Source organism: Tachypleus tridentatus, chromosome 8 (genome assembly GCF_004210375.1).
Source record: "Tachypleus tridentatus isolate NWPU-2018 chromosome 8, ASM421037v1, whole genome shotgun sequence".
NCBI lineage: Eukaryota > Metazoa > Arthropoda > Merostomata > Xiphosura > Limulidae > Tachypleus > Tachypleus tridentatus.
Window position 1 is genome coordinate 19,225,301 of NC_134832.1, and position 16,186 is coordinate 19,241,486.

General features: G+C 34.2%; 1 protein-coding gene across 18 annotated transcripts in view; it reads left to right on the forward strand.

The window, feature by feature from the left end:
• The window catches only part of LOC143258622 (uncharacterized), a 105,105-nt gene that overhangs the window by 13,406 nt on the left and 75,513 nt on the right, over positions 1-16,186 (forward strand). The window contains exon 1 of one of the 18 annotated variants that reach the window (XR_013032437.1): positions 6,600-6,830. The exons of 14 other annotated variants lie outside the window; for them this stretch is intronic. The gene's annotated coding sequence lies outside the window, so the exon portion shown is untranslated. Of the gene's footprint in view, positions 1-6,599; positions 6,949-16,186 lie in introns of those variants that run through there. 3 more of the 18 variants (XR_013032430.1, XR_013032431.1, XR_013032428.1) reach the window with 3 other exon arrangements.

The following is a 16,186-nucleotide window of genomic DNA, read 5'->3' on the forward strand; positions in this document are numbered from 1 at the left end:
ATGGTATAAACAAAACAATACAGGTATTGGTTTGGTTTAGTTCAAGCACAAAGCTACACAATTGGCTATCTGTGCTCTGACCACCACGGGTATCGAAAACCGATGTATTGCGTTGTACTAAATCTGCAGACATACCGCTGTGCCACTGAGGGGCACAACTATCAAAATGCGACCTATTATTCCATAAACTTATTTCACAATCTGCTCAACGTTTTGGCTTTTAGCCTTCTTTGAAAGCAGTATACAAAAACAGATGTAACACATTTAACACAGTAGATATTTCGATTTAATAGAAGTTCACTATTTCAGTAAACATTTAACATTTCCCGAAATTACCAAATATTTTCCCACAACACAAAATTAGTACTACATTGATAAAAAAATAACAGACAATCTAAATAGCCTGATATGATCAGAAGATAATAAGCATTTATATCACATGTTTAATACACTTAAGTAATTTCCAATGTTTATGACCCTAGAATTCGGGGTTTGGTTCTCAAGCTATAAACTGGACAAGATGCGCTCTGCTTGTAACATTACGATCATCAACTACTAATCTGTAAGTAATTCTTTAAGTCACAGGTAGCAAAGTACGCTGTAAATGGTAATATTAACTGACACTCTAAGATCCCAAGGTAATAAAAAATTCCAAAAGGATGTCTCTTCTGAAGTCTTACAACGTAAAAGCGGGTTTTGAAACCCATTGTGGGCATAGTCCAGATAGTTCATGGTGTGTAGCTTCGTGTTTAACCACATACAGACAATCAAAAAGCATACAAGTCCTATGTAAGCTCATATTATCCATAATTTGAAAGGTAATTCGACCATTATTAAATTCGTTGTTCTTTCAACTTGCAGAGTCTACGACACTCAATTTTGTTAATTTTCGTGCCAGTAAAAGCTTCATAGCTTTATTAAATAATAGAAATTAAGAAGTTATGCGAGAAGATAGACTAGAGGAAGCAAAATTATTTACTGTTCTGGTAGATATTACCAAGTGATATAGTGAACCTGGTAACTGTTATAATAAATTATGAGTGAAAGTAAAGAAGAAAGTAATAATTTGTCAGCCTCACTATATCTGCTTTATTAACTGTCGACGAGGCCTTTCATCTAATGCTAGAATTCATAAAAGGTCAAAACGCTATTTATATAATCAAACTACTTAAACAACAATTGTTTCGGTGTAAACTATATTAAGCTCTTTTTTAAATATAAGTCTAGTTCAGGGGTTCGATTCCCTTCGCTGGACTCAACAGATAGCTCGATGTGACTTTGCTATAAGAAAACACACACAAATTAATCTAGTTTATTATGTATCCGAATTGGTTGAGATACGACGAGACGCTAGATAGATAGTTAAGCATTGTTTTTACCATACGTGGTAAAAACTAGGCCTGTAAAGATTACCTAAAGTACAGTTGATTATCATAAGAAGTATGGTTTAGAACAGAATATACTTCCTTTACCTAATAGTATTTAGCACACAGCTTACAAGTACGAGTTTCCATTTAAGTTTTACTAGTTTTTACTAAGAGCATTCACACTAAACTTTATTACTGTGGTTTCTTTTTAACTACTTCTTGTATTTTCATCCATACAACCACTCGTTCTTAACTAAATTAAACATGACTTACTTTAAACTTAGGACTGGAATTACGTAATTTGTTGTAAACTCGTTTTTTCACGTAGTTGTATTTTTTTAAGTTTTGAAATATGTACCATCCCATTTTCTGCAATGTTTAGAATCACTCGTGCATAGAGGAACGGCACTGTTTGTTTGATCACACATCGAGCACATAGCCTCGTTTTAAAACGTATTTAAGGAAAACTGCGGAAATGTGTTAAAAGCCTGTTAAATTTGAAATTGTATACATGTGAATATTACATTTTATACGTGGAAACATACACTTGTAGAACATTATTTATTTACATGTGGTACGTCAGGTGGATGTTTGAGTTATTGTACAGCACTCTATTTGTCCGGCATGGTCAAATGGTTAAGGCACTCGATTCGTAATCTGAGGGTTGCGGGTTCGAATAGACGTCACATCAAACATCCTCGCCCTTTCAGCTGTGGGGGCGTTATAATATGACGGTCAATCAGACTATTCGTTGGTAAACGAGTGGTCCAAGAGTTGGCGATGGGCGGTGGTAACTAGATGCCTTCGCTCTGGTCTTATACTGCTAATTTAGAGACGGCTAGCGCAGATATCCCTCGTGTAGCTTTGCGCGAAATTTAAAAACAAACAAAAACTCAATTTACATGTAGTACGTTAGGTGGTGTTTGAGCCATTGTAGAACACTCTATTAACATGTGGTACGTTAGGAGGATGTTTGAGTCATTTGTAATCTGTAGAAGAATTGATAGGTTAGAGCTAATGCTTCCAATTAACAACATTCACCACTGATTCATGAACAATTCTTTTACCAATGGCAAGGGGATTGATCGTAATATTATACCGCCCCAAGGCTGAAAAGGTGAACACGTTCAGTAACGAAATTAAAACTCGCGACCCTCAGATTGCGTATCGAGTGTTCTAATTACCATGCCATGCCAGGCTGACTCCTAAAGGAAAAATATGATCGTTTTAAAAATGGTAAAAAAATATTGGACTTTACAAACCTTTCTCCTCGTATTTATTTTCCGGTTTTATATGGCATAACTTATGGTGAATTCTGACAACATATATTTAATTATATCTGAAGCGTTAGTTTGTGTCCAGTTTTGATCAAATGTTTCAACAGTTATCAGAATTCGACTATATCCAATTGTACCATATTAATAACACGAAGAAACGATTGGTATGACAGTCGACAACCTGTTCAAGAACTGTTTATTCAAATAAACGAGAAATTATAACTTTATTGGTATTTAACGTGCAAATTGTTTTAAACAAATCACTGCTAAATATTGTGGAATAACTTAAATCATTTTTGCATAAATGGTAAAAATGTGAAGCAATTAAAATAAGCACTTTAATCTACTTGTTTTGTTCCAACAGAACATTTCTCTGTGGAAGGGGCTGGGATTTTGCCCAAAAAACAATGCTCAAAGTATAGTTGAACGTTGTTCCTAATTCATGCCCTCACCACAATGTCGCGCTTACCTCTGGATGGACAGGAGTTCTTCCGAGACTACAATGCAATATTTCATAGTTTGAGAACATGACAGTGATATTAGTCATTTTGTTTCGTCAGCACATTCATTGGAGTTCAACGTGGTTGAACATATGTGGAATTTAATTGAATGCCGCCTTTGTTATCATAACCCTTTTCTGACGTAGGCTAAAATCGAATAATACACCTTCTGGCATTTTGTGGAGTCTGTGACCATGCTAAGTTCATGCTGTAGCAATGAAATGTGGTTCAACCCAACATTAATAAAGTGGCCAGTTACTTCATTTGTAAAGCATATGAAGTAGGCTTAAGAAAAACATGGAGAGAAATCGTAAGAAGTAGATGTTAATCGCAATTAATCAAACAGTTGCACTAAGTATTATTAAAGGTGATATTCGTATTTATAGTAAGCTGTAGTACTTGCTACCAACCTATGATGCTCATCTGGTCGAGCAGCATTCTTGCAAAGAAATATTAGAAAGTTTCATAGTCAGCTCCCTCTTTCATTCAGGTAGTGATCAAGACAAAAAGAAGCTATTTAATATAAACCCAATAATGAACCTGAGTCTTGCCTAGGTAGATTCTGAACATTGTTAATTTCAGGTCATTGCTAATATTATAAATTGTATTGTTCCTTTCCGGCATATCCATGGTTAAGACACTCGACTCGTAATCTGAGGGTCGCGGGTTCGAATCTCCATCGCACCAAATAGCTCGCCCTTTAATAGGGGGGATGTTATAATAAGACGGTCAGTTCCACTATTCGTTGATAAAAGAGTAGCTCAAGAGTTGACGGTGGATGGTGATGGCTAACTGCCTTCCCTCTAGTCTTACACTGCTAAATTAGAGACAGCTAGCGCAGATAGCTTTCGTGTAGCTTTGCGCGAAATTCAAACCTTTCCTTTCCTGTAGAATTTATTTAATTCGGAGAAGAAAACTTAGTCTATGACATTAAGGTAAAACAAGGTGTTCATGGATTCCTTGCTTAATGACAGTTTGGTCAAATCAAAACCTTCAAGATTGTTATGCACCATAACAATAATCTTCCACACCCACCTTCTAACACATACTTTACAAATCATTCTCCAGGTTTCTATTAAATCCAAGTCCACTTATTCGAAGCAAATTTTGTGTTGCTGGATTCCTTGCTCCACAAAATATCCTGTCTTTGTTTTTCGACATAATTTCAACATTTAAGTCATCATGATGGCTAATGTTTTGTATTCATGGCGATGATGAGTGGCATATGGATTTTCGCATAAATTGAGAAGTGTTGAAATTTAGGCAATCAAGCTTAAATTCGACATTTCTTTATCCAGTGGTTTTTATTTTTTCAGCACATTGTCAATGTTGTTTTTGTTATAAAAAAGTGACCTAATGTGTGTCGGACACTCATGCCACTAGTCATGAATGTACATTCAATAAAATTTCCTTTTCTAAAGTCCGTAAACTACTATATTCGTGGAATCTTGGCTTCATCTGGCTAAATGTAGCACAGTTTATAAATTTTATAACTTGTATAAAACAGTGCATTGTGAGATTTAAACTTTAGTTATCTATTCATTTGGAATGCGTTGTCGCGTTACTTTTGATAATTTATAATACTGTGCAAAAGTATTAGGTCAAGATAATATATTGCCACTTTCCATTTTATGAGGCTAATTCTTCCATTTCACTGATTTTTGTTGATATTTAAATGATCCAGGATGAGAATACTTATCATTCTTTAGAATTCTAAGGCCTGTCTTAAAGATTCTGCTTGAATGAACATACTGATCAAGTTTAGGTCTGAAGTAACTATGGTGTCTTAATTATATAGAAAAATGCTAGCAAAGAGCTAGCATATGGTACCGGAATATGCTAGAAGAAATCAGTTCAATAGAATTTCACAAGTAAATCTTTTATAAATAGTGCTTAACAATATATATTAAGTTTTATTGTCATGCCATGACCCAAAAGCGTAGAGAATGGTTAATAGAGCAGAGAGTTTGCATAAAAGTTTTATGTGACTGGTTGGACTCTCTGACAAATTGCTGCAGACTTAAAATGGTCCCCAAACACTGTCAAGTACACCTTTTATTGTAACATCGAGAAAGGAAGAGGCAAAACACTTAAACTAAATGATACTGATGTTAAGTATCTTTGTTTATGCATCCTTTGGGACAGAAGGAAGATTGCCACTGATGTCATGTATGAGATAAGTAACCATGTACCAAATGATAGAAAAGTGTCCAGATACACAGTACCAAAAAGACTCTGCAGTTATTAAATGAAAAGGGAGATACACAAAATATTGACTGTTTGCGGAACTCAATCACTTTTATTGAGTTTCTGTTGTACTATATATGAAGGTTAATAAACTTTTGATGTTTCACCTGTAATTTATCGTCTATTGTTCTTTCAAAGTAGCCTAAAATCTAATTTCTGACTTTGTCCCAACACTTTTGCACAATACTGTAGTTTAATGAGTTTCAGAACGATATCTTTGCTAGCCCCTTATATCAGTAACTATGTTATTTTATGAATGTATTCATGCTTTCAGTGCTGGACTTCTTTGGCAAATAAACTATAATGCAAGCTGTAACAATCCTGTTTTCAGTAGCTTATCAGCGGTTGTTGAATTTTACTGGCAAATACTGATTGAGTACAACGTGAGCACAAAGTCCAAAAAACAAGTTGTTTATTTTCCACTTTAGTTAAAGGGAGAACTAGAGAATGTACTGTACAGACTACATAGCTTTTCATAAGTGATGAAATCATCAACATCATACATTTTATAATATATACATTAACTTATAGATTTGTCTTTCTAAATATTAATGTATTCGAATCTCTGAATTTTTCGTTTCTTATAAGCATATTTATATATTACGACAATATTAATTTTTCCTCTAACCGATGACATGATAACTCTTTATCAGTTAAAATCAAAAAAATAATTAAACGTAGTCATGCCGTTTTGTTAAAAAAAAACACAAATAAAAACGTGTTCTACCAGATAAAAAGAGCACAAATGCCTTTATTTTTACTGTACCATGTATCGTTTCTTTCGCTAGAAAATGTACAAGATCTCTGTGAAAAAGGTAGAATTGTGTTATAATGGAAAATAATGTTCATCATCGCTACTTTATCAGAATTTTGTATAAACTCAGAACATTTTTATAGGTTTTACAGCAAGGCATTTTAATATTATTTATTAGTGTTTTTTCTATTGCTTTCACAATTTTATTTAAATAATCAAATTATTTTTAAATGTTTGTAATTAACCAGGTGTTTATATTAATAAAGTTCTCATAACTCATTGCGCCCTATGTTATAATCTTCAACTACTAAAATGGGAAATCTCAGTGATAAGAAAATAATTATATCTCTTGAAAATAGGCTATAATTTAATTTAGGAAAACAAAGAACATGGATCTTCATTATTATCAGCCTTAATAGTAACTGTGCTGGCGAAACTTGTCGGCTCGAACAACTGATAAAAACTTTATCTTTTACTGTCCAAAAAATCGTTTTGTTTTACTCTTAAAATACAGTAGTACAATGTGTCTGAAAAAAAACGAAAACCGTTCTCAAACATTCAACCTCGTGAAAGTAGACCTAAGACTTATGGTACACAAACATTTTATCTCGTGAAAGTTGACCTGAGAGTCATGGTACTCAAACATTCTACCCCGTGAAAGTAGGCCTAAGACTCGTGTAGCTCTGTAAGTAATTTTTTTAATGGAACATAATTGTAGTAATAATTATTTAGTTGTGGCGATCACTGACTATTTCAGTTAAGTAAGCTTCAGTCCAAGTCTTCTCGAAAGACAAGACTCAGAGGTAAGTTTGATTCTTATAATGCTCAAAATTTTGATAGACGTGTTATGTATTTTCGTGCTATGAAACAAAGAAATAAGTGTGAACTTACATTTTGATTTGAAAGTATACATTGATAATTTAGGGAGTTAATTAAAACAGTATGAGACACATTAACATTTGATCTGATCATTAATAAAATATAATTAATCGTACAATATGCTATAAGTCCACAGGATTTTAATTCATAATTAAAAGAAATTATCCTACTAATTTTATAAAAAAATACTTGAACACAAGTGGTAAACATGACAGCAATTTTTGTTTCCAAGATCCGCATGCGTTGTTCATATATCATGTTATCGACTAGATAAACATTTCCTTGGACACCAAAATGATATCTAATAAGCAGTTCAAAGAATATGTTTATAATGTTTAATATAGTGTATAAGAAAACATATGTTTAACAATGAAAAGTCAGCCACTGTAATCAAATAAGAATTTTTTTAGTCTCTGTCACACTTAAAAGGTGATATTCTGCGGAAGAAGCTGTTAAATAAATGATAAAAACGAAGTGTGTTAAGTAAATTTTAAAAGGTAGATGATGTTAAAAAATTAAAACTTATTAACATTCTTTATGAGAGAATGTGCAAACGTGAATAAGTAAGGTAAGGTATAATTGGCATTAACAGTCAACATTTTAAAATATTTTTCTGATCACATTGATTAATTGTTATTTATCTGTAAATGTAAGGAATTTCTTGGAAGCTTAGAAAACTAATTAAAACTGTCACCTTTATTTTACCTTGAATTAATTTTTAAGGGCAATTGAACCGTCTCACGCTTTCGTTGGTTATTTAAGTAAATTACAATTCAGTTTTCATATATATTAATAAACATCTGTAGTTAGGTCACAATAAATAAATGCTGCATAGGGTGACAGGACTTTAATCTCTTGCTCTGGCATTATTTCAAATATAGAATATTTATAAGGTTAAACAGGTTATTCAGTCATCAGGCCAGTACACAGCCAAGCATCCACACACTTAAACCGGTTTCACTCAGCTCAGTCGATAAACGTTCAGAAATTGCGATGTTTAGATGAATGATAGGGATAAGAAAGCTAAAAAACAAAGTAAGCCTAACTTTAGTAAGCTTAACTTTAGAAGTTTCTTCACCACAGTTGATATGCCATCCACGTTCGCGACCTATCTAACTTGGCCAGCCCAGAACCCTGTTGGTTCCTCAAGTTATCTTCGGCAGCGAAACTTTCGCTGTCAAGCAAGAAAATTTACGACATACTTTATCAAGGTTTTTGGGATATTGTAAACTTCGCTTTGGCTTCGATTATTATGTCTGTATGTTTTTGTTTGTCCACGAAGATTGTAGCAAAAGGTTTAATATTTTAAGGCTGTCAACACTGTGCTAATTTTTTCGCCCACCTAATGTGTTTTTTGACATCTGTTCAATTGATTAACTACTAAGAAAAAAAGACTACTGGATTGAAAAACACTTTCATTTTGATTCCTTCTAATTAGCAGCCTGGCATGGCCAGGTGGTTAAGTTACTCGACTCGTAATCTGAGGGTGGCGAGTTCGAATCTCCGTCACACCAAACTGGCTCGCCCTTTCAGCCGTGGGGGCGTTATAATGTGACAGTCAATCCCACTATTCTTTGATAAAAAAGTAGCCCAAGAGTCGACGGTGGGTGGTGATGACCAGCTGCCTTCCCTCTAATTTTACACTGCTAAATTAAGGACGGCTAGTATAGATAGCCTTCGTCGAGCTTTGCGCGAAATTTAAATATTTTAAATAACTTTTTTTGTATTCATAAAATTCTTTCTGTACAAAAAACAACAAAACAGACTGTTGTAGTTAGATACATAATATTCAAACAAGGCTCTTGTTTTATTCTCGTTAATCGTAAAATATAATTAAAAATCAAGTGTTTACGATGCTTCAAATAGTCATTTATTTATCGTCAACAACATTGGACTGTTGTGGTTAAATGTTCGCCTGTGTACATTTTTTATCTGAATATCAGCAAAACCTTTCTCGTTGTTTTCACCTCCGATTCAACGTTTTCCGAGAACTTGCAACTTGTCACATGTTCGATCAGGCGTTAATTTCGGCCTATGAACTGAAACATTCTGTTTGTTTCACGGCCAGGGTTAAGTTACGTGGAAATTCTACTCAGAGACATTTCTAAGAACTTGTACTGTACCTAAAACAAAAAATGCTATAACATATGGGACTTATAGAATGCAGTGAAACATATATATCACCTCCTTAAACCATTGTTAGAAGGTTCATGTCAAGATGTCTCGCGTTTTGAAAACAGTTTACAGAGGTTTATCCTAATTTGAAGGCTCGATCAGAGCGAACAAGGTTAATCATGAATAAATAAACGCACGTTCATAAGTTACGAGTCATAAAAAGTTGTTTATAATATTTTCAAGCAAAACTTCATTTTCTGTTAATGTACTATTTGGATATATCATGTGAAATGTTAAGATGTTTATTATTGAAGAACAATATTAAGTAAATCAACAGTACACTTTATAAAAGAGATATAAAACTACTTAAATTTCTAAATGCATGAAATTTTATTACCTATCGCAGAGCCGTGGATCTTACGAACTGTAAACGTTAATTGTTGTTCGTTGTGATTATAAGTGAATGTCAACATACCACTGTCTAAATATGTACAAAAACCTTGTTCTCATTTAACGCTGTGCCTTAAGTTTCAACTATAGGTGTGTATCAAGAATGTGTTAAAAGTGAAAGCTACGTTTAAATAAAGAACCGACAAAGAATGTCATTAGAAGCTGAGTACAGTATAATTGAATGAGACCAACAGACGTGTTATGAGGCATAATAAGTTTAAGTTCGAAATTGATGTATATTTGGAGTATGGAAGCAGAGAATGAAAAGTTGTTTGTTTTGTTGAATTTTGCGCAGAACTACTTGAGGGCTATTTGCGTTATCTGTCTCTAATTTAAAAGTTATAGATTGAAGAGGAAGCGGCTAGTTGCGGGTCCAGAGATCGAACCTCGTAATCAAATATGCTAGTCATTTCATCCTTGAAAGGTTTATACCGTGACAACCAAACTTGTAACCCACAGATTGCGAGTTAAGCGTCCTAGCCATTAGGCCATGCCAGGTCAGTGTGAAATGTGACGTCAGATTTTACACATTTTACTATCTCGCCATTTCAGCCCTGAAAATTTTATACTGTGATGGTCAATTCCACGACGCGCAGATAGCTATTTAAATGTCCTAACCATCAGATCATGCCAGGCCAGGTATCATTTAAGTTATCTCGACAATTGTCGCTAGAAGTCATATAATTTTCTGACTGTTATTACTTGCTGATTATGTTTGATTATATATATATATGCCTGAACATTGTTATGTTTCATTTTTGCTATTTTAATATAGAATTTGATAAAAATTGGTATATTCAGTAATTATTGCGTCGTAAAAATAAAGATTCCAAGTCTGATTAGAAGTAGGTTATGCATCTTTATTCCATATTATTTATAATAATTCTTAGAACACAGTCATTAGATAATCCCAAAAAATGTCTTATAAATTTATGTGTAATGGTGAAGGAATCTCCTTGAAATATGGAATAGACTCTCCCTACTTTGTTCAAGAACAAATGAAAGTTGTGGCTATTTACGGCAATAAAATCCTAAAAACATTTGTGGATTCCATTTTAGAAAATACAAAGATAGAGAAGCGCTTTTTTTTTCAGATACAGTAAATTAATGACTATTGTCACGAATGTTAACAATTTGGTAACATTGTGATGTATAAAAGGCTAGAATTCCAGAACAAAAAAAATGTTTTTCTTCGAATCCATCAACAAATAAATTGACAGTAAATGTTACTTTAATTCTTCCCTAATACTTTTTACTGTTTGAAAAGATGTTCCTGAAATTTCTCGGAAACAATGCGGACGAAAACCCTAAATAGTAAACAAAAACGTGCAAACTTTTACAATAAAATGGATACATATATATATCTTACATATTTCTATTTGTAGAAAAAAATATCTCCGAATGAAATTAAATCGTGAACCCATCTCTTGTTTAACTTTACGAAGTGTTTTTTTTTTTTTTTTTGCTTTATACGTTGAAGACAAATGACAATTCGAAAATTAATTATAGGATTATATTCGGCAGTCGTGAATTTATATATAGACCATTTATAAGACATTTCGTGGCTTGACTTTAAGTTTACCAAGCTTGTTTGCATCAGTGGCTTGGCTTTAAGTTTACTAAGCTTGTTTGCACCAGTGGCTTGGCTTTAAGTTTACTAAGCTTGTTTGCACCAGTGGCTTGGCTTTAAGTTTACTAAGCTTGTTTGCACCAGTGGCTTGGCTTTAAGTTTACTAAGCTTGTTTGCACCAGTGGCATGGCTTTAAGTTTACCAAGCTTGTTTGCACCAGTGGCTTGGCTTTAAGTTTACTAAGCTTGTTTGCACCAGTGGCTTGGCTTTAAGTTTACTAAGTTTGTTTGCACCAGTGGCTTGGCTTTAGTTTACTGTTTGTTTGCACCAGTGGCTCATTTTAAGCTTACCAAGTTGTTTGCAACCAGTGGCTTGGCTTTAAGTTTACCAAGCTTGTTTGCACCAGTGGCTTGGCTTTAAGTTTACCAAGCTTGTTTGCACCAGTGGCTTGGCTTTAGTTTACTAAGCTTGTTTGCACCAGTGGCTTGGCTTTAAGTTTACCAAGCTTGTTTGCACCAGTGGCTTGGCTTTAAGTTTACTAAGCTTGTTTGCACCAGTGGCTTGGCTTTAAGTTTACAAAGCTTGTTTGCAACCAGTGGCTTGGCTTTAAGTTTACTAAGCTTGTTTGCACCAGTGGCATGGTTTTAAGTTTACCAAGTTTGTTTGCACCAGTGGCTTGGCTTTAAGGTTACCAAGCTTGTTTGCACCAGTGGCTTGGCTTTAAGTTTACTGTTTGTTTGCACCAGTGGCTTGGCTTTAAGTTTACCAAGCTTGTTTGCACCAGTGGCTTGGCTTTAAGTTTACCAAGCTTGTTTGCACCAGTGGCTTGGCTTTAAGTTTACCAAGCTTGTTTGCACCAGTGGCTTGGCTTTAAGTTTACTAAGCTTGTTTGCACCAGTGGCTTGGCTCACTTGTGTTGCAGTTCAGTGAAAAAAAACAAAAAAAAACTTCTTCTCACAGTGTTTTTAAGTATACGAATAGGCAAAATAGCAAAAGTTTTGATTTGGCTCTATTCCAGCTTTCTTCTTGTGATCTTGAGACGTTGCTAGTAGTTCTGTAAATCCACGTGGGTGTCTGGGTTTTATCACTCAACACCAACATTGATAAATCCACTTTTGACGTCAGGGGTGAATGGTAGTGGTTTATTTGTGTAACCTATCTACCTGAAACTATATCCATTTTGTTTTGCTCAAAAATACATTTTGGGTGCCAGGAACTGTGCTTTTAAAAATAAAACTTATACGAGGGCATGGTGTGTGGGCAGACAGACAGTTAGAAAAATAGACAAATAGATATCCAGAAAAATGATGTCGAAGCGCAAATAGAAAGATAAACAGAACCAACAATATAAAAGATAGATACGTGTAAGTTAAGTTATAAGTTAAAACTGTAAGAGTTCCTCAGTTGTTATTAGATATTAAAAATATATTTTTGTCCTGTTACAAACTACGAAAATCGAACAATCCTCTGCATTCACTAGAAATTACCGAGGCCCATGATAAGAACAGAACTGTCCACGTGTAATAATTAGACTTGTGTTATGAACATCTATCTACAAATCCTGTCAATGTGCTTGCACGATGGCCAGTTTGTGTGACAAGAAATAATGAATATGTGTATTGAGTTTAGTAGCTGACGTATAGGAAATTATTAGTTTATGTGCGCTTCCTGCTACTTGTAAGGGAAGCCTTGTCAGCGAAAAAGTCAAAGCTTGACGTCATTATGTTTTATTTTTTGATACACTGGATATTATTCAAATGTGTTGGGCTAAAGCGAATCATTGTTAATATGTTTTATATGATCCAACTGAACAGAGATATTCAAGCGTTTAAAACCTGTGAATAATGGGCTGCTTCTATAGCCTTATCTGGGACAGCTAATCAGTTTTAATTCCAATTCATTCTGTAATAATATACATGACATATCCAAGTAGCCTCCTGTGTATCCGGTGACGTCAAACTCTTTATAAACACTACCTTATAGACACTATAAACGTAGATAAAACTGACTCGCTGACTAGAAAAATAGATTTCGTTGAAATTAGCGTTTTAAATATTGGTTATAAAGCATATTGAAAATACGTTGTGTCACTTTGCTAAACATAAATTCCTAATCTAAATACCATATTAATTGTGTAACTTTTTTTTATGCAGATACATATGAGATAAGGAATCAAACATTTATCAATTTCTTTGACATTTGGTCTGGCATGGCCAGGTTGTTAGGGCACTCGACTCGTAATCCGAGGGTCGCAGGCTCGAATCCCCGTCATACCAAACATGCTTACCTTTTCAGCTGTGAGGAACACCTAATGAAATAATATACAATTAATAATATCAGAACAAGCTTTCTTCTTAATTAAGCTGTATTCGACATTTATGCAATTTGAATGGATGGTTTCCTTGTTTGCACACTTGATGACGTGAAAATCATCAGGTTTAAAAAGTTCACATGGAATACACAATAATTAGTATTCCAAAAGGGCATTTGCTGTAGCCTTCCATAAAACAGAAAAGCAAAGAGTTTTGTTTAAGGTTATCCTTCAGGAATATTCAAGAATAGACTTGATATTTAAATATTTATTTGGTGGTTTATCTACATTGCTTACCCCCCAAAAGAAAATTCAAAATTTTCTTTCCAATTTATTATGACGTAAATTGCTCTTAGAGTATAAGTCGTTATCTTATTTTTTTTTAAATTGTTCAATTACGTTAGCTTTATAGTGTTTACATTACAAGTGTTAAATGGCTGTTTTTCTGTGGAAGTAAAATAATGAAATTACAAGTTCTATGTTTACCCACTGCATCATAATTTGCATCCGGCTTAACGTGAAGTGGGTAAGATTTTGCATTTAGTTCTACATTCTGTTGTTAGTTGAAGTTAGACTTGTGTTTCAGTTCAAGGTTTAAATTTTGGAATATTTCTTTATAACTTTTTTGTTACGAAACTCCTAACTTCTTGCAACCAACTCTTTCAGACGGCAGATTTTCTTTCATCGCATTCATTAGAACTTTTGTGACCTTCGGCGTTCTCTTTGATACAGGATAAGGCTTCTGCTGAACAAATCTTTATTAGCATAACGAAACACAATTTTCAGGACTTCTTTGAAAGCTTCATTTAGTGCTTTTTAAAAGACTTGCATAATATTATATTTGTAGGTATAATAAATTATCAAGTCGATGTGATATGTTTCAATATTAACGACTATAAAAAAACGAAGAAATACTGAAAGCCAGAAACTCTTTAACTGTATTAGTACGGTGTGCTAATTATTAGAAACCGTAATGAAATTTTAGAAAGGAGTTAGTGAAAGATCTACCTTTTTTTATTGTAATGTATGTTAACTATTTGTATTTTTAAAGGGCCTGGCATGGTCGCACCAAACATGCTCGCCCTTTCAGCCGTGGGGGCGTTATAATGTTACGGTCAATCCCACTATTCGTTGGTAGAAGAGTAGCCCAAGAGTTGGCGGTGGGTGGTGATTACTAGCTGCCTTCCCTCTAGTCTTACACTGCTAAATTAGGGACGGCTAGCGTAGATAGCTCTCGAGTAGCTTTGCGCGAAATTCAAACCAAATCTATGTATTTTTAAAATTAATGATAACCTACATAGTGTATCCAATCAGATTCTCGCACTTTCACTGTTTACTCAGTTCGATATCCTAGCTGTTAGCGATATTTTGGGCCGTTATTTCAATGATATCTCACTAGGTTCGACTGGCTTAGATTTAAGTTAGTTCTAAATCTATGCACTTACTATACATGTTTTTGTATAGGTGTAAAATATATGTGAAGAAATCACCGTTTTTGTTTTCTTTGTTTTCAATTAATATATTTCAACAAATCAATAATTTCGAAGACGGATTATAAACGCTACTCTCTTGTTTTTGTTTAACATCTCCGTGACATTCATTCTAAAAGCGTAATTGCACTAACTTAAAGTTTGTTTTGCGTTGAAGCAGGTCAAGGTTAATATTTAGCAAAGAAAAACATCACCAATGTTTTAAAATGAAGTACGTATGTGAAAACTCTGTCTCTCACAAAGTGATGAATAGGTTTTCAATTGAATCATTTAAGTTAATGGTGATTGCTTAATTCGGACTTATGTTTATTTGGTTTGTTTTTGAATTTCGCGCAAAGCTACACGAGGGTTATCTACGCCAGTCTTCCTTAATTTAGCAGTGTAAGACTAGAGGGAAGGCAACTAGTAATGACCACCCACCTACAACTCTCGAGCTACTCTTTTACCAACAACTAGCGGGCTTGACTGTCACTTTATAACGCACCTACTGCTGAAAGAACGAACATGTTTGGTGGAACGGGGATCCGAACCTGCGATCCTGAGATTACAAGTTGAGTACCTAAACTACCTGGCCATGCCGGCCCGTTTAGTTCGGACTTATTCTTGGTTGTTAGGAAACTAGAAACACGAATTTGATATAAAGATTTCCATAAGAGATTTAAATAATAACTTCAGAAAGAGGTTGAGATCTGTTGCACTTTATTTTTAACACTGTTACTGTTGTAATTACAAAAAATTCGTTGTCAGATTATTTTTCGTTGAGCAGAAAGCTACACACATGCTATCTGTGCTCTGTTCACTACAGGCATCGAAACCTAATTTTTAGCGTCATAAGTACGCAAATATACCGCTAGAGGTACATAGGTAACTTTGTGGAAAAGTAATTTATTTGAATAAGTAAAAATTAATGTTTTTAATATTTATGTATGTTATTTATTTTAGCTTCACGATCATCCAATTTCAACTACGCTTAGGCTCGAAGTTTCGAATCATTCCAAAATTTTAGTGATGATTTGAATTTCACGCAAACATACACGAGAGCTATCTGAGTTAGCCGTCCGTAATTTAGATGTGTTACACTAGAAGGAAGGCAGCTAGTTATCACCAGCCATCGTCAACTTTTGGGCTACTCTTTTATCAATGAATGGTGAGATTGACCATTACATTATAACGCCCCCACGGCTGAAAGGGTGAGCATTTGGTATGACTGGAATTCGAACTCGCGA